The sequence below is a fragment of the Astyanax mexicanus genome, unplaced genomic scaffold (genome assembly GCF_023375975.1).
Source record: "Astyanax mexicanus isolate ESR-SI-001 unplaced genomic scaffold, AstMex3_surface scaffold_31, whole genome shotgun sequence".
Classification (NCBI taxonomy): Eukaryota; Metazoa; Chordata; class Actinopteri; order Characiformes; family Acestrorhamphidae; genus Astyanax; species Astyanax mexicanus.
Genome location: NW_026040041.1, coordinates 864,756 through 879,468, shown reverse-complemented (window position 1 = coordinate 879,468; position 14,713 = coordinate 864,756). Strand labels below are relative to the sequence as shown.

The following is a 14,713-nucleotide window of genomic DNA, read 5'->3' as shown; positions in this document are numbered from 1 at the left end:
CTCTCCCCGTCGGGGAATCGAACCCCGGTCTTCCGCGTGACAGGCGGAGATACTGTCCACTATACTAACGAGGAAGCTGTGTGCAACTGAATCTCTGCAACATGCAACAGGTAATACTGGCCCCTTCTCAATCTTCACAGAAGGTGTGTGTGTTCTTGTACCTTTTTCATTAGGGAATGCATGGTGAGTGAGCTTGTCAGTGATGTGAAGTCCCAGAAACCTGAAACTGTGCATAGTTCTCCCTGTGCTACTGCTGAAGTGAGTCACCTCTGATCAACATGCTTCAGCCTTCTAAATGTTATGCTGTTGTCATGAGAGGCTAACAGCTCCTGTTTCTTCAAGGGGAATTAGCTCAAATGGTAGAGCGCTCGCTTAGCATGCGAGAGGTAGCGGGATCGATGCCCGCATTCTCCAACGAAGGTTTTGACTGTGTGAATGCCACTGAGAACAGCTTTAAAAACTATAAGTTTGAGTGTATAACTTCAGTGTACGTTATTTACCTGATTCACCATTTGCCTCTGCTTGACAGATGACCGTCTGAAAGCATGATATAGCAAAACAAAGAGAAGAATTTTTGGCCCGTACGGGGATCGAACCCGCGACCTTGGCGTTATTAGCACCACGCTCTAACCAACTGAGCTAACCGGCCCACAGTTGAAAGCAGAACCCTTCAGGCATGACGGATGAATGTCCACCAGGTGTAATTGTTTTATTCTGTTTTTTTCCACATCCGAAGCCAAGCGCAGGAGGCACAACAGCACGGGGATGGCATGATTGCTTCCTGTGCTCGCAATTGTCTTAATAAGGCCTAACACAAAATATAGATTGTTCCCATCTACTAATGAGGTGTGATGACAGGCTTGCCCATAGTGTCAGACAAAAGACAAGAACTAAAGGCATGTTTCTGCCTGGTTTCGAACCAGGGACCTTTCACGTGTAAGGCGAACGTGATGACCACTACACTACAGAAACCATAATTTTCCACCAAGCGTGCATGTGTCCCGCAGTGGAAATGACAGAGTTTGGTCATCTTTCCCAGGGGAAAATTTGCACTGAGGGTCTTTCAGCAAAACAATGGTGTGCTTGTTTGTGGCGTTGGTGGTATAGTGGTGAGCATAGCTGCCTTCCAAGCAGTTGACCCGGGTTCGATTCCCGGCCAACGCATTGTCTTTAGCGCGTCGCACCTTGCTGATCCAAAACCTTTTCAGGTTTTTCGGCCGTAGGTTCAGAAAAAACATATTCTCTCCCCGTCGGGAAATCGAACCCCGGTCTTCCGCGTGACAGGCGGAGATACTGTCCACTATACTAACGAGGAAGCTGTGTGCAGCTGAATCTCTGCAACATGCAACAGGTAATACTGGCCCCTTCTCAATCTTCACAGAAGGTGTGTGTGTTCTTGTGCCTTTTTCATTAGGGAATGCATGGTGAGTGAGCTTGTCAGTGATGTGAAGTCCCAGAAACCTGAAACTGTGCATAGTTCTCCCTGTGCTACTGCTGAAGTGAGTCACCTCTGATCAACATGCTTCAGCCTTCTAAATGTTATGCTGTTGTCATGAGAGGCTAACAGCTCCTGTTTCTTCAAGGGGAATTAGCTCAAATGGTAGAGCGCTCGCTTAGCATGCGAGAGGTAGCGGGATCGATGCCCGCATTCTCCAACGAAGGTTTTGACTGTGTGAATGCCACTGAGAACAGCTTTAAAAACTATAAGTTTGAGTGTATAACTTCAGTGTACGTTATTTACCTGATTCACCATTTGCCTCTGCTTGACAGATGACCGTCTGAAAGCATGATATAGCAAAACAAAGAGAAGAATTTTTGGCCCGTACGGGGATCGAACCCGCGACCTTGGCGTTATTAGCACCACGCTCTAACCAACTGAGCTAACCGGCCCACATCTGAAAGCAGAACCCTTCAGGCATGACGGATGAATGTCCACCAGGTGTAATTGTTTTATTCTGTTTTTTTCCACATCCGAAGCCAAGCGCAGAAGGCACAACAACAGCACGGGGATGGCATGATTGCTTCCTGTGCTCGCAATTGTCTTAATAAGGCCTAACACAAAATATAGATTGTTCCCATCTACTAATGAGGTGTGATGACAGGCTTGCCCATAGTGTCAGACAAAAGACAAGAACTAAAGGCATGTTTCTGCCTGGTTTCGAACCAGGGACCTTTCACGTGTAAGGCGAACGTGATGACCACTACACTACAGAAACCACAATTTTCCACCAAGCGTGCATGTGTCCCGCAGTGGAAATGACAGAGTTTGGTCATCTTTCCCAGGGGAAAATTTGCACTGAGGGTCTTTCAGCAAAACAATGGTGTGCTTGTTTGTGGCGTTGGTGGTATAGTGGTGAGCATAGCTGCCTTCCAAGCAGTTGACCCGGGTTCGATTCCCGGCCAACGCATTGCCTTTAGCACGTCGCACCTTGCTGATCCAAAACCTTTTCAGGTTTTTCGGCCGTAGGTTCAGAAAAAACATATTCTCTCCCCGTCGGGGAATCGAACCCCGGTCTTCCGCGTGACAGGCGGAGATACTGTCCACTATACTAACGAGGAAGCTGTGTGCAGCTGAATCTCTGCAACATGCAACAGGTAATACTGGCCCCTTCTCAATCTTCACAGAAGGTGTGTGTGTTCTTGTGCCTTTTTCATTAGGGAATGCATGGTGAGTAAGCTTGTCAGTGATGTGAAGTCCCAGAAACCTGAAACTGTGCATAGTTCTCCCTGTGCTACTGCTGAAGTGAGTCACCTCTGATCAACATGCTTCAGCCTTCTAAATGTTATGCTGTTGTCATGAGAGGCTAACAGCTCCTGTTTCTTCAAGGGGAATTAGCTCAAATGGTAGAGTGCTCGCTTAGCATGCGAGAGGTAGCGGGATCGACGCCCGCATTCTCCAACGAAGGTTTTGACTGTGTGAATGCCACTGAGAACAGCTTTAAAAACTATAAGTTTGAGTGTATAACTTCAGTGTACGTTATTTACCTGATTCACCATTTGCCTCTGCTTGACAGATGACCGTCTGAAAGCATGATATAGCAAAACAAAGAGAAGAATTTTTGGCCCGTACGGGGATCGAACCCGCGACCTTGGCGTTATTAGCACCACGCTCTAACCAACTGAGCTAACCGGCCCACAGTTGATAGCAGAACCCTTCAGGCATGACGGATGAATGTCCACCAGGTGTAATTGTTTTATTCTGTTTTTTTTCCACATCCGAAGCCAAGCGCAGAAGGCACAACAACAGCACGGGGATGGCATGATTGCTTCCTGTGCTCGCAATTGTCTTACAGTTTTTCTCAATTGGTTTGGCTCATTTCTTGAAACTGAGATGACATTCCTATAACTAAAAGGTAAATTGGCCAAACAGACTTACAGTTCTTCACAACACTTCAGATAACCAGCAAAATGTCATATGTCTCCCAAAACGTTCATTCTTGCTTCAAAATGAAGTCTTTCTCCCATATAAATAGTCAGTACCATAAAAATGGCATAGATCCTTCTCAATTGCTTTGGCACATTTTCATTAATTTTGTCCATCTGTCAAAATAAACTGGACGGTGCAGCACAACTACATGGATCCTCATCACTGCTCATATCCCTCCAAAAACAGTTTACCCACGTGTCAAAACTGATTTCCTTTCTCAAACAAATCATCAGTGCCCCCAAAATGCATTGTCCCTTTGGCATTGTGTAAGTACTGCAAGTCAAAATGCTTAGATGTTTTGTCTTTATGGCAGAGGTCTAGCTAAAGGAATACAATGTTCACACCACACACACTGCACTCTTTCTGCTGAGGAAATTGTAACTATTTTTATTTACAAGTACATTTTTACACATTACTGTAGGTAGAAAGAAAAGAAAATGTATCAAATATACTATGTATACAAATTACAAAAACCTGCAAAAACAAAACAAAATACATTACTGTAGGAAAAAAAATAGTCAAGCATCACAAATGCAATACAGTAACATTCTGACTACTCTGTGTCACTCCCCTCTCTCCATCACCTTCCTGGCCATCCATCCGCTGCAGTCTGTTTGGCCATAAATTCTCATCAACATTGCATCTGATATGTTCTTTAGCAATGCACTGTGGGAAGAATGCCTGAGCCATCCTCTACACTGATCGCCACAGGACTATATAATCATTATATCATCATAGGACTATATCATCGTTATATAATCACAGGACTAGCATCAAAGAACTAGCACCAGGTCAAGATGTATACAGTGGATAGAAAAAGTCTACACACCCCTGTTCAAATGGTAGGTTTTTGTGATGTAAAAAAAATTACAATAAGACAAATAATTTCTACCTATAATGTGACCTATAACCTGTACAATGCAATTGAAAAACAAACAGAAATCTTTCAGGGAGGTGAAGTAAAAATAAACAACTGAGATATTGAGGCTGCATAAGTGTGCACACCCTTTTATAACTAGGGGTGTTGCTGTGTTCAAATTTAACCAATAACCTTCGAACTCACTTTAAATTGGAGTCAGCACACACCTGTCAACAATTAAAGTGCCTCTGATCAACTCCAAATAAAGTTTAACTGTTCTAGTAGGCTTGTCCTGATATTTTTGTAGCCACATCTTTCAGCACAAGCCATGGTCCACAAAGAGATGCCAGAGCATCAGAGGTATCTCATTATTCATAGATATCAGTCAAGTGAAGGCTACAAAAGTCATTAAATATACCATGGAACACTTTGAAGACTGTCATCATCAAGTGGAGAAAACATGGCACAACAAGACATTACCAAGAACAAGACATTTGACAAAAATTGATGATAAGACGAGGAAAATTGGTCAAGGAGGCTGCCAAGAGGCCGACAGCAGCACTGAAGGAGCTGCAAGAATTTCTGGCAAGTACTGGCTGTTTAGTACATGTGACAACAATCTGTCGACTTCTTCATATGTCTGTGCAAAACAAACATCCAGAAAACATCTAAGCTCTACTTAATTTTCCAAATATTCATCTGATATCTACCAAACGCATGTGGGAAAATGTGTTATGGTTTAATGAAACCAAGGTTAAACATTTTGGACATAATTCCAAAAGGTATATTAGGCGCAAAAGCAACACTGCTCGTCACCAAAAGAACAGCATACCTATAGTGAAGCATGGTGGTGGCAGCATGGGGCTTTATTCAGGGTGGACGGAATTTTGAACAGTTCCAAATACCAGTCAGTATTGGCAAAAACCTTCGGCCTCTGGTAGAAAACTGAAGATGAAAAGGAACTTCATCTTTCAGCACAACAATGACACAAAGGACACATCTAAATCAACAAAAGAATGGCTTCAGCGGTATAAGATTAAGGCTTTGGAATGGCCCAGCCTGAATCCAGACCTGAATCCCATTGAAAATCTGTGGGGTAATCTGAAGAGGGCTGGGCACAGGAGATGCCCTCACATTTTGTCAGATTTTGAGCAGTTATGCAAAGAAGAGTGGGCAAATTTTGCCACATCAAGATGTGTCACGCTGATAGGTTCCTACCCAAAAAGACTGAGTGCTGTAATAAATGCAAAAGATGTTGCAACAAAGTATTAGTTATATGTATTTAACCAGGTGATTTTAAGTTTTTTGTTTTATATTTTTTCGCTGTAAAGATTTATGTTTGTTTTTCAATTGCATTGTACAGGTTATAGGTCACATTAAATGTGAAAAAAGTTATGAAATTATTTGTCTTGCTTTAATTTTTTTACAACACAAAAACCTGGCATTTGAACAGGGGTGTGTAGACTTTTTATATCCACTGTATATAGAGCAATGCCAGCATTCAAAATAATAGACAACAAACTGATGGATTGGTCACTGGGACACTCATTTTCGTCAAAACCTGCTTTCACCTGTTACCTACTCACCTGATTGTAATGAATTTATGAAATGTTCCAAAATATGTGTTCTGTATTGTATTACAATTTCTTAATCCATTTTGAGAATTGAGCAGACTATTCTGCAGATGATGACTTATATGATGAAATTGTGCTGACATGTTTTGAAGAGAACAACCATTACACTGAGAACTAACCAATTAGGATAGATCAACAAGATGCATTCTTTTGGAAAATGTACTAAATGTAGGATGATTGTGTTAAGTGTAGGCTACTTGTACAAAACCATTTGCAAAGATGTACTAAGTGCTTGAGACGTGTACAAAGCATTTGAAATGTGATGAAAGCAATGAGAAATGCCATTCTGTTATGAGAAACTGCAAGTTAGTTTGGGAATTTGTCCATGTTATTTTGAGAATGTCATCTCAGTTTCAAGAAATGAGCCAAACCAATGGAGAAAAACTGTAATAAGGCCTAACACAAAATATAGATTGTTCCCATCTACTAATGAGGTGTGATGACAGGCTTGCCCATAGTGTCAGACAAAAGACAAGAACTAAAGGCATGTTTCTGCCTGGTTTCGAACCAGGGACCTTTCACATGTAAGGCGAACGTGATGACCACTACACTACAGAAACCACAATTTTCCACCAAGCGTGCATGTGTCCCGCAGTGGAAATGACAGAGTTTGGTCATCTTTCCCAGGGGAAAATTTGCACTGAGGGTCTTTCAGCAAAACAATGGTGTCCTTGTTTGTGGCGTTGGTGGTATAGTGGTGAGCATAGCTGCCTTCCAAGCAGTTGACCCGGGTTCGATTCCCGGCCAACGCATTGCCTTTAGCGCGTCGCACCTTGCTGCTCCAAAACCGTTTCAGGTTTTTCGGCCGTAGGTTCAGAAAAAACATATTCTCTCCCCGTCGGGGAACCGAACCCCGGTCTTCCGCGTGACAGGCGGAGATACTGTCCACTATACTAACGAGGAAGCTGTGTGCAGCTGAATCTCTGCAACATGCAACAGGTAATACTGGCCCCTTCTCAATCTTCACAGAAGGTGTGTGTGTTCTTGTGCCTTTTTCATTAGGGAATGCATGGTGAGTGAGCTTGTCAGTGATGTGAAGTCCCAGAAACCTGAAACTGTGCATAGTTCTCCCTGTGCTACTGCTGAAGTGAGTCACCTCTGATCAACATGCTTCAGCCTTCTAAATGTTATGCTGTTGTCATGAGAGGCTAACAGCTCCTGTTTCTTCAAGGGGAATTAGCTCAAATGGTAGAGCGCTCGCTTAGCATGCGAGAGGTAGCGGGATCGATGCCCGCATTCTCCAACGAAGGTTTTGACTGTGTGAATGCCACTGAGAACAGCTTTAAAAACTATAAGTTTGAGTGTATAACTTCAGTGTACGTTATTTACCTGATTCACCATTTGCCTCTGCTTGACAGATGACCGTCTGAAAGCATGATATAGCAAAACAAAGAGAAGAACTTTTGGCCCGTACGGGGATCGAACCCGCGACCTTGGCGTTATTAGCACCACGCTCTAACCAACTGAGCTAACCGGCCCACTGTTGATAGCGGAACCCTTCAGGCATGACGGATGAATGTCCACCAGGTGTAATTGTTTTATTCTGTTTTTTTCCACATCCGAAGGCAAGCGCAGAAGGCACAACAACAGCACGGGGATGGCATGATTGCTTCCTGTGCTCGCAATTGTCTTAATAAGGCCTAACACAAAATATAGATTGTTCCCATCTACTAATGAGGTGTGATGACAGGCTTGCCCATAGTGTCAGACAAAAGACAAGAACTAAAGGCATGTTTCTGCCTGGTTTCGAACCAGGGACCTTTCGCGTGTAAGGCGAACGTGATGACCACTACACTACAGAAACCACAATTTTCCACCAAGCGTGCATGTGTCCCGCAGTGGAAATGACAGAGTTTGGTCATCTTTCCCAGGGGAAAATTTACACTGAGGGTCTTTCAGCAAAACAATGGTGTGCTTTTTTGTGGCGTTGGTGGTATAGTGGTGAGCATAGCTGCCTTCCAAGCAGTTGACCCGGGTTCGATTCCCGGCCAACGCATTGCCTTTAGCGCGTCGCACCTTGCTGATCCAAAACCTTTTCAGGTTTTTCGGCCGTAGGTTCAGAAAAAACATATTCTCTCCCCGTCGGGGAATCGAACCCCGGTCTTCCGCGTGACAGGCGGAGATACTGTCCACTATACTAACGAGGAAGCTGTGTGCAGCTGAATCTCTGCAACATGCAACAGGTAATACTGGCCCCTTCTCAATCTTCACAGAAGGTGTGTGTGTTCTTGTGCCTTTTTCATTAGGGAATGCATGGTGAGTGAGCTTGTCAGTGATGTGAAGTCCCAGAAACCGGAAACTGTGCATAGTTCTCCCTGTGCTACTGCTGAAGTGAGTCACCTCTGATCAACATGCTTCAGCCTTCTAAATGTTATGCTGTTGTCATGAGAGGCTAACAGCTCCTGTTCCTTCAAGGGGAATTAGCTCAAATGGTAGAGCGCTCGCTTAGCATGCGAGAGGTAGCGGGATCGAAGCCCGCATTCTCCAACGAAGGTTTTGACTGTGTGAATGCCACTGAGAACCGCTTTAAAAACTATAAGTTTGAGTGTATAACTTCAGTGTACGTTATTTACCTGACTCACCATTTGCCTCTGCTTGACAGATGACCGTCTGAAAGCATGATATAGCAAAACAAAGAGAAGAATTTTTGGCCCGTACGGGGATCGAACCCGCGACCTTGGCGTTATTAGCACCACGCTCTAACCAACTGAGCTAACCGGCCCACAGTTGATAGCAGAACCCTTCAGGCATGACGGATGAATGTCCACCAGGTGTAATTGTTTTATTCTGTTTTTTTCCACATCCGAAGGCAAGCGCAGAAGGCACAACAACAGCACGGGGATGGCATGATTGCTTCCTGTGCTCGCAATTGTCTTAATAAGGCCTAACACAAAATATAGATTGTTCCCATCTACTAATGAGGTGTGATGACAGGCTTGCCCATAGTGTCAGACAAAAGACAAGAACTAAAGGCATGTTTCTGCCTGGTTTCGAACCAGGGACCTTTCGCGTGTAAGGCGAACGTGATGACCACTACACTACAGAAACCACAATTTTCCACCAAGCGTGCATGTGTCCCGCAGTGGAAATGACAGAGTTTGGTCATCTTTCCCAGGGGAAAATTTGCACTGAGGGTCTTTCAGCAAAACAATGGTGTGCTTGTTTGTGGCGTTGGTGGTATAGTGGTGAGCATAGCTGCCTTCCAAGCAGTTGACCCGGGTTCGACTCCCGGCCAACGCATTGCCTTTAGCGCGTCGCACCTTGCTGCTCCAAAACCGTTTCAGGTTTTTCGGCCGTAGGTTCAGAAAAAACATATTCTCTCCCCGTCGGGGAATAGAACCCCGGTCTTCCGCGTGACAGGCGGAGATACTGTCCACTATACTAACGAGGAAGCTGTGTGCAGCTGAATCTCTGCAACATGCAACAGGTAATACTGCCCCCTTCTCAATCTTCACAGAAGGTGTGTGTGTTCTTGTACCTTTTTCATTAGGGAATGCATGGTGAGTGAGCTTGTCAGTGATGTGAAGTCCCAGAAACCTGAAACTGTGCATAGTTCTCCCTGTGCTACTGCTGAAGTGAGTCACCTCTGATCAACATGCTTCAGCCTTCTAAATGTTATGCTGTTGTCATGAGAGGCTAACAGCTCCTGTTTCTTCAAGGGGAATTAGCTCAAATGGTAGAGCGCTCGCTTAGCATGCGAGAGGTAGCGGGATCGATGCCCGCATTCTCCAACGAAGGTTTTGACTGTGTGAATGCCACTGAGAACAGCTTTAAAAACTATAAGTTTGAGTGTATAACTTCAGTGTACGTTATTTACCTGATTCACCATTTGCCTCTGCTTGACAGATGACCGTCTGAAAGCATGATATAGCAAAACAAAGAGAAGAACTTTTGGCCCGTACGGGGATCGAACCCGCGACCTTGGCGTTATTAGCACCACGCTCTAACCAACTGAGCTAACCGGCCCACTGTTGATAGCGGAACCCTTCAGGCATGACGGATGAATGTCCACCAGGTGTAATTGTTTTATTCTGTTTTTTTCCACATCCGAAGGCAAGCGCAGAAGGCACAACAACAGCACGGGGATGGCATGATTGCTTCCTGTGCTCGCAATTGTCTTAATAAGGCCTAACACAAAATATAGATTGTTCCCATCTACTAATGAGGTGTGATGACAGGCTTGCCCATAGTGTCAGACAAAAGACAAGAACTAAAGGCATGTTTCTGCCTGGTTTCGAACCAGGGACCTTTCGCGTGTAAGGCGAACGTGATGACCACTACACTACAGAAACCACAATTTTCCACCAAGCGTGCATGTGTCCCGCAGTGGAAATGACAGAGTTTGGTCATCTTTCCCAGGGGAAAATTTGCACTGAGGGTCTTTCAGCAAAACAATGGTGTGCTTGTTTGTGGCGTTGGTGGTATAGTGGTGAGCATAGCTGCCTTCCAAGCAGTTGACCCGGGTTCGACTCCCGGCCAACGCATTGCCTTTAGCGCGTCGCACCTTGCTGCTCCAAAACCGTTTCAGGTTTTTCGGCCGTAGGTTCAGAAAAAACATATTCTCTCCCCGTCGGGGAATAGAACCCCGGTCTTCCGCGTGACAGGCGGAGATACTGTCCACTATACTAACGAGGAAGCTGTGTACAGCTGAATCTCTGCAACATGCAACAGGTAATACTGCCCCCTTCTCAATCTTCACAGAAGGTGTGTGTGTTCTTGTACCTTTTTCATTAGGGAATGCATGGTGAGTGAGCTTGTCAGTGATGTGAAGTCCCAGAAACCTGAAACTGTGCATAGTTCTCCCTGTGCTACTGCTGAAGTGAGTCACCTCTGATCAACATGCTTCAGCCTTCTAAATGTTATGCTGTTGTCATGAGAGGCTAACAGCTCCTGTTTCTTCAAGGGGAATTAGCTCAAATGGTAGAGCGCTCGCTTAGCATGCGAGAGGTAGCGGGATCGATGCCCGCATTCTCCAACGAAGGTTTTGACTGTGTGAATGCCACTGAGAACAGCTTTAAAAACTATAAGTTTGAGTGTATAACTTCAGTGTACGTTATTTACCTGATTCACCATTTGCTTCTGCTTGACAGATGACCGTCTGAAAGCATGATATAGCAAAACAAAGAGAAGAATTTTTGGCCCGTACGGGGATCGAACCCGCGACCTTGGCGTTATTAGCACCACGCTCTAACCAACTGAGCTAACCGGCCCACAGTTGAAAGCAGAACCCTTCAGGCATGACGGATGAATGTCCACCAGGTGTAATTGTTTTATTCTGTTTTTTTCCACATCCGAAGCCAAGTGCAGAAGGCACAACAACAGCACGGGGATGGCATGATTGCTTCCTGTGCTCGCAATTGTCTTAATAAGGCCTAACACAAAATATAGATTGTTCCCATCTACTAATGAGGTGTGATGACAGGCTTGCCCATAGTGTCAGACAAAAGACAAGAACTAAAGGCATGTTTCTGCCTGGTTTCGAACCAGGGACCTTTCGCGTGTAAGGCGAACGTGATGACCACTACACTACAGAAACCACAATTTTCCACCAAGCGTGCATGTGTCCCGCAGTGGAAATGACAGAGTTTGGTCATCTTTCCCAGGGGATAATTTGCACTGAGGGTCTTTCAGCAAAACAATGGTGTGCTTGTTTGTGGCGTTGGTGGTATAGTGGTGAGCATAGCTGCATTCCAAGCAGTTGACCCGGGTTCGATTCCCGGCCAACGCATTGCCTTTAGCGCGTCGCACCTTGCTGCTCCAAAACCGTTTCAGGTTTTTCGGCCGTAGGTTCAGAAAAAACATATTCTCTCCCCGTCGGGGAATCGAACCCCGGTCTTCCGCGTGACAGGCGGAGATACTGTCCACTATACTAACGAGGAAGCTGTGTGCAACTGAATCTCTGCAACATGCAACAGGTAATACTGGCCCCTTCTCAATCTTCACAGAAGGTGTGTGTGTTCTTGTACCTTTTTCATTAGGGAATGCATGGTGAGTGAGCTTGTCAGTGATGTGAAGTCCCAGAAACCTGAAACTGTGCATAGTTCTCCCTGTGCTACTGCTGAAGTGAGTCACCTCTGATCAACATGCTTCAGCCTTCTAAATGTTATGCTGTTGTCATGAGAGGCTAACAGCTCCTGTTTCTTCAAGGGGAATTAGCTCAAATGGTAGAGCGCTCGCTTAGCATGCGAGAGGTAGCGGGATCGATGCCCGCATTCTCCAACGAAGGTTTTGACTGTGTGAATGCCACTGAGAACAGCTTTAAAAACTATAAGTTTGAGTGTATAACTTCAGTGTACGTTATTTACCTGATTCACCATTTGCCTCTGCTTGACAGATGACCGTCTGAAAGCATGATATAGCAAAACAAAGAGAAGAATTTTTGGCCCGTACGGGGATCGAACCCGCGACCTTGGCGTTATTAGCACCACGCTCTAACCAACTGAGCTAACCGGCCCACAGTTGAAAGCAGAACCCTTCAGGCATGACGGATGAATGTCCACCAGGTGTAATTGTTTTATTCTGTTTTTTTCCACATCCGAAGCCAAGTGCAGAAGGCACAACAACAGCACGGGGATGGCATGATTGCTTCCTGTGCTCGCAATTGTCTTAATAAGGCCTAACACAAAATATAGATTGTTCCCATCTACTAATGAGGTGTGATGACAGGCTTGCCCATAGTGTCAGACAAAAGACAAGAACTAAAGGCATGTTTCTGCCTGGTTTCGAACCAGGGACCTTTCGCGTGTAAGGCGAACGTGATGACCACTACACTACAGAAACCACAATTTTCCACCAAGCGTGCATGTGTCCCGCAGTGGAAATGACAGAGTTTGGTCATCTTTCCCAGGGGAAAATTTGCACTGAGGGTCTTTCAGCAAAACAATGGTGTGCTTGTTTGTGGCGTTGGTGGTATAGTGGTGAGCATAGCTGCCTTCCAAGCAGTTGACCCGGGTTCGATTCCCGGCCAACGCATTGCCTTTAGCGCGTCGCACCTTGCTGCTCCAAAACCGTTTCAGGTTTTTCGGCCGTAGGTTCAGAAAAAACATATTCTCTCCCCGTCGGGGAATCGAACCCCGGTCTTCCGCGTGACAGGCGGAGATACTGTCCACTATACTAACGAGGAAGCTGTGTGCAACTGAATCTCTGCAACATGCAACAGGTAATACTGGCCCCTTCTCAATCTTCACAGAAGGTGTGTGTGTTCTTGTACCTTTTTCATTAGGGAATGCATGGTGAGTGAGCTTGTCAGTGATGTGAAGTCCCAGAAACCTGAAACTGTGCATAGTTCTCCCTGTGCTACTGCTGAAGTGAGTCACCTCTGATCAACATGCTTCAGCCTTCTAAATGTTATGCTGTTGTCATGAGAGGCTAACAGCTCCTGTTTCTTCAAGGGGAATTAGCTCAAATGGTAGAGCGCTCGCTTAGCATGCGAGAGGTAGCGGGATCGATGCCCGCATTCTCCAACGAAGGTTTTGACTGTGTGAATGCCACTGAGAACAGCTTTAAAAACTATAAGTTTGAGTGTATAACTTCAGTGTACGTTATTTACCTGATTCACCATTTGCCTCTGCTTGACAGATGACCGTCTGAAAGCATGATATAGCAAAACAAAGAGAAGAATTTTTGGCCCGTACGGGGATCGAACCCGCGACCTTGGCGTTATTAGCACCACGCTCTAACCAACTGAGCTAACCGGCCCACAGTTGAAAGCAGAACCCTTCAGGCATGACGGATGAATGTCCACCAGGTGTAATTGTTTTATTCTGTTTTTTTCCACATCCGAAGCCAAGCGCAGGAGGCACAACAGCACGGGGATGGCATGATTGCTTCCTGTGCTCGCAATTGTCTTAATAAGGCCTAACACAAAATATAGATTGTTCCCATCTACTAATGAGGTGTGATGACAGGCTTGCCCATAGTGTCAGACAAAAGACAAGAACTAAAGGCATGTTTCTGCCTGGTTTCGAACCAGGGACCTTTCACGTGTAAGGCGAACGTGATGACCACTACACTACAGAAACCACAATTTTCCACCAAGCGTGCATGTGTCCCGCAGTGGAAATGACAGAGTTTGGTCATCTTTCCCAGGGGAAAATTTGCACTGAGGGTCTTTCAGCAAAACAATGGTGTGCTTGTTTGTGGCGTTGGTGGTATAGTGGTGAGCATAGCTGCCTTCCAAGCAGTTGACCCGGGTTCGATTCCCGGCCAACGCATTGTCTTTAGCGCGTCGCACCTTGCTGATCCAAAACCTTTTCAGGTTTTTCGGCCGTAGGTTCAGAAAAAACATATTCTCTCCCCGTCGGGAAATCGAACCCCAGTCTTCCGCGTGACAGGCGGAGATACTGTCCACTATACTAACGAGGAAGCTGTGTGCAGCTGAATCTCTGCAACATGCAACAGGTAATACTGGCCCCTTCTCAATCTTCACAGAAGGTGTGTGTGTTCTTGTGCCTTTTTCATTAGGGAATGCATGGTGAGTGAGCTTGTCAGTGATGTGAAGTCCCAGAAACCTGAAACTGTGCATAGTTCTCCCTGTGCTACTGCTGAAGTGAGTCACCTCTGATCAACATGCTTCAGCCTTCTAAATGTTATGCTGTTGTCATGAGAGGCTAACAGCTCCTGTTTCTTCAAGGGGAATTAGCTCAAATGGTAGAGCGCTCGCTTAGCATGCGAGAGGTAGCGGGATCGATGCCCGCATTCTCCAACGAAGGTTTTGACTGTGTGAATGCCACTGAGAACAGCTTTAAAAACTATAAGTTTGAGTGTATAACTTCAGTGTACGTTATTTACCTG

At 45.3% G+C, this 14,713-nt stretch overlaps 34 non-coding genes across 34 annotated transcripts; 15 read left to right on the top strand and 19 right to left on the bottom strand.

The window, feature by feature from the left end:
• Positions 1-2: 2 nt before the first annotated feature.
• Positions 3-74, bottom strand: trnad-guc (transfer RNA aspartic acid (anticodon GUC)). The gene has a single exon. It is a non-coding gene; the product is annotated as a tRNA-Asp (tRNA).
• A 267-nt stretch (positions 75-341) lies between these two features.
• On the top strand, positions 342-414 carry trnaa-agc (transfer RNA alanine (anticodon AGC)). Its single transcript has one exon. It is a non-coding gene; the product is annotated as a tRNA-Ala (tRNA).
• A 161-nt stretch (positions 415-575) lies between these two features.
• Positions 576-649, bottom strand: trnai-aau (transfer RNA isoleucine (anticodon AAU)). The gene has a single exon. It is a non-coding gene; the product is annotated as a tRNA-Ile (tRNA).
• Positions 650-1,092: 443 nt separating this feature from the next.
• On the top strand, positions 1,093-1,164 carry trnag-ucc (transfer RNA glycine (anticodon UCC)). Its single transcript has one exon. It is a non-coding gene; the product is annotated as a tRNA-Gly (tRNA).
• Positions 1,165-1,582: 418 nt separating this feature from the next.
• trnaa-agc (transfer RNA alanine (anticodon AGC)) lies at positions 1,583-1,655 on the top strand. Its single transcript has one exon. It is a non-coding gene; the product is annotated as a tRNA-Ala (tRNA).
• A 161-nt stretch (positions 1,656-1,816) lies between these two features.
• trnai-aau (transfer RNA isoleucine (anticodon AAU)) lies at positions 1,817-1,890 on the bottom strand. Its single transcript has one exon. It is a non-coding gene; the product is annotated as a tRNA-Ile (tRNA).
• Positions 1,891-2,336: 446 nt separating this feature from the next.
• trnag-ucc (transfer RNA glycine (anticodon UCC)) lies at positions 2,337-2,408 on the top strand. The gene has a single exon. It is a non-coding gene; the product is annotated as a tRNA-Gly (tRNA).
• Positions 2,409-2,487: 79 nt separating this feature from the next.
• trnad-guc (transfer RNA aspartic acid (anticodon GUC)) lies at positions 2,488-2,559 on the bottom strand. The gene has a single exon. It is a non-coding gene; the product is annotated as a tRNA-Asp (tRNA).
• Positions 2,560-3,060: 501 nt separating this feature from the next.
• On the bottom strand, positions 3,061-3,134 carry trnai-aau (transfer RNA isoleucine (anticodon AAU)). The gene has a single exon. It is a non-coding gene; the product is annotated as a tRNA-Ile (tRNA).
• Positions 3,135-6,600: 3,466 nt separating this feature from the next.
• trnag-ucc (transfer RNA glycine (anticodon UCC)) lies at positions 6,601-6,672 on the top strand. Its single transcript has one exon. It is a non-coding gene; the product is annotated as a tRNA-Gly (tRNA).
• A 418-nt stretch (positions 6,673-7,090) lies between these two features.
• Positions 7,091-7,163, top strand: trnaa-agc (transfer RNA alanine (anticodon AGC)). Its single transcript has one exon. It is a non-coding gene; the product is annotated as a tRNA-Ala (tRNA).
• Positions 7,164-7,324: 161 nt separating this feature from the next.
• Positions 7,325-7,398, bottom strand: trnai-aau (transfer RNA isoleucine (anticodon AAU)). Its single transcript has one exon. It is a non-coding gene; the product is annotated as a tRNA-Ile (tRNA).
• A 253-nt stretch (positions 7,399-7,651) lies between these two features.
• trnav-uac (transfer RNA valine (anticodon UAC)) lies at positions 7,652-7,724 on the bottom strand. The gene has a single exon. It is a non-coding gene; the product is annotated as a tRNA-Val (tRNA).
• Positions 7,725-7,844: 120 nt separating this feature from the next.
• On the top strand, positions 7,845-7,916 carry trnag-ucc (transfer RNA glycine (anticodon UCC)). The gene has a single exon. It is a non-coding gene; the product is annotated as a tRNA-Gly (tRNA).
• A 79-nt stretch (positions 7,917-7,995) lies between these two features.
• trnad-guc (transfer RNA aspartic acid (anticodon GUC)) lies at positions 7,996-8,067 on the bottom strand. The gene has a single exon. It is a non-coding gene; the product is annotated as a tRNA-Asp (tRNA).
• A 267-nt stretch (positions 8,068-8,334) lies between these two features.
• Positions 8,335-8,407, top strand: trnaa-agc (transfer RNA alanine (anticodon AGC)). Its single transcript has one exon. It is a non-coding gene; the product is annotated as a tRNA-Ala (tRNA).
• A 161-nt stretch (positions 8,408-8,568) lies between these two features.
• Positions 8,569-8,642, bottom strand: trnai-aau (transfer RNA isoleucine (anticodon AAU)). Its single transcript has one exon. It is a non-coding gene; the product is annotated as a tRNA-Ile (tRNA).
• Positions 8,643-8,895: 253 nt separating this feature from the next.
• Positions 8,896-8,968, bottom strand: trnav-uac (transfer RNA valine (anticodon UAC)). Its single transcript has one exon. It is a non-coding gene; the product is annotated as a tRNA-Val (tRNA).
• Positions 8,969-9,578: 610 nt separating this feature from the next.
• Positions 9,579-9,651, top strand: trnaa-agc (transfer RNA alanine (anticodon AGC)). The gene has a single exon. It is a non-coding gene; the product is annotated as a tRNA-Ala (tRNA).
• Positions 9,652-9,812: 161 nt separating this feature from the next.
• trnai-aau (transfer RNA isoleucine (anticodon AAU)) lies at positions 9,813-9,886 on the bottom strand. Its single transcript has one exon. It is a non-coding gene; the product is annotated as a tRNA-Ile (tRNA).
• Positions 9,887-10,139: 253 nt separating this feature from the next.
• Positions 10,140-10,212, bottom strand: trnav-uac (transfer RNA valine (anticodon UAC)). Its single transcript has one exon. It is a non-coding gene; the product is annotated as a tRNA-Val (tRNA).
• A 610-nt stretch (positions 10,213-10,822) lies between these two features.
• On the top strand, positions 10,823-10,895 carry trnaa-agc (transfer RNA alanine (anticodon AGC)). The gene has a single exon. It is a non-coding gene; the product is annotated as a tRNA-Ala (tRNA).
• Positions 10,896-11,056: 161 nt separating this feature from the next.
• trnai-aau (transfer RNA isoleucine (anticodon AAU)) lies at positions 11,057-11,130 on the bottom strand. The gene has a single exon. It is a non-coding gene; the product is annotated as a tRNA-Ile (tRNA).
• Positions 11,131-11,383: 253 nt separating this feature from the next.
• Positions 11,384-11,456, bottom strand: trnav-uac (transfer RNA valine (anticodon UAC)). Its single transcript has one exon. It is a non-coding gene; the product is annotated as a tRNA-Val (tRNA).
• Positions 11,457-11,727: 271 nt separating this feature from the next.
• trnad-guc (transfer RNA aspartic acid (anticodon GUC)) lies at positions 11,728-11,799 on the bottom strand. Its single transcript has one exon. It is a non-coding gene; the product is annotated as a tRNA-Asp (tRNA).
• A 267-nt stretch (positions 11,800-12,066) lies between these two features.
• On the top strand, positions 12,067-12,139 carry trnaa-agc (transfer RNA alanine (anticodon AGC)). Its single transcript has one exon. It is a non-coding gene; the product is annotated as a tRNA-Ala (tRNA).
• Positions 12,140-12,300: 161 nt separating this feature from the next.
• Positions 12,301-12,374, bottom strand: trnai-aau (transfer RNA isoleucine (anticodon AAU)). Its single transcript has one exon. It is a non-coding gene; the product is annotated as a tRNA-Ile (tRNA).
• A 253-nt stretch (positions 12,375-12,627) lies between these two features.
• trnav-uac (transfer RNA valine (anticodon UAC)) lies at positions 12,628-12,700 on the bottom strand. The gene has a single exon. It is a non-coding gene; the product is annotated as a tRNA-Val (tRNA).
• Positions 12,701-12,820: 120 nt separating this feature from the next.
• Positions 12,821-12,892, top strand: trnag-ucc (transfer RNA glycine (anticodon UCC)). The gene has a single exon. It is a non-coding gene; the product is annotated as a tRNA-Gly (tRNA).
• Positions 12,893-12,971: 79 nt separating this feature from the next.
• Positions 12,972-13,043, bottom strand: trnad-guc (transfer RNA aspartic acid (anticodon GUC)). The gene has a single exon. It is a non-coding gene; the product is annotated as a tRNA-Asp (tRNA).
• Positions 13,044-13,310: 267 nt separating this feature from the next.
• trnaa-agc (transfer RNA alanine (anticodon AGC)) lies at positions 13,311-13,383 on the top strand. Its single transcript has one exon. It is a non-coding gene; the product is annotated as a tRNA-Ala (tRNA).
• Positions 13,384-13,544: 161 nt separating this feature from the next.
• Positions 13,545-13,618, bottom strand: trnai-aau (transfer RNA isoleucine (anticodon AAU)). Its single transcript has one exon. It is a non-coding gene; the product is annotated as a tRNA-Ile (tRNA).
• Positions 13,619-14,061: 443 nt separating this feature from the next.
• Positions 14,062-14,133, top strand: trnag-ucc (transfer RNA glycine (anticodon UCC)). The gene has a single exon. It is a non-coding gene; the product is annotated as a tRNA-Gly (tRNA).
• A 418-nt stretch (positions 14,134-14,551) lies between these two features.
• trnaa-agc (transfer RNA alanine (anticodon AGC)) lies at positions 14,552-14,624 on the top strand. The gene has a single exon. It is a non-coding gene; the product is annotated as a tRNA-Ala (tRNA).
• The last annotated feature ends 89 nt before the right edge of the window (positions 14,625-14,713 follow it).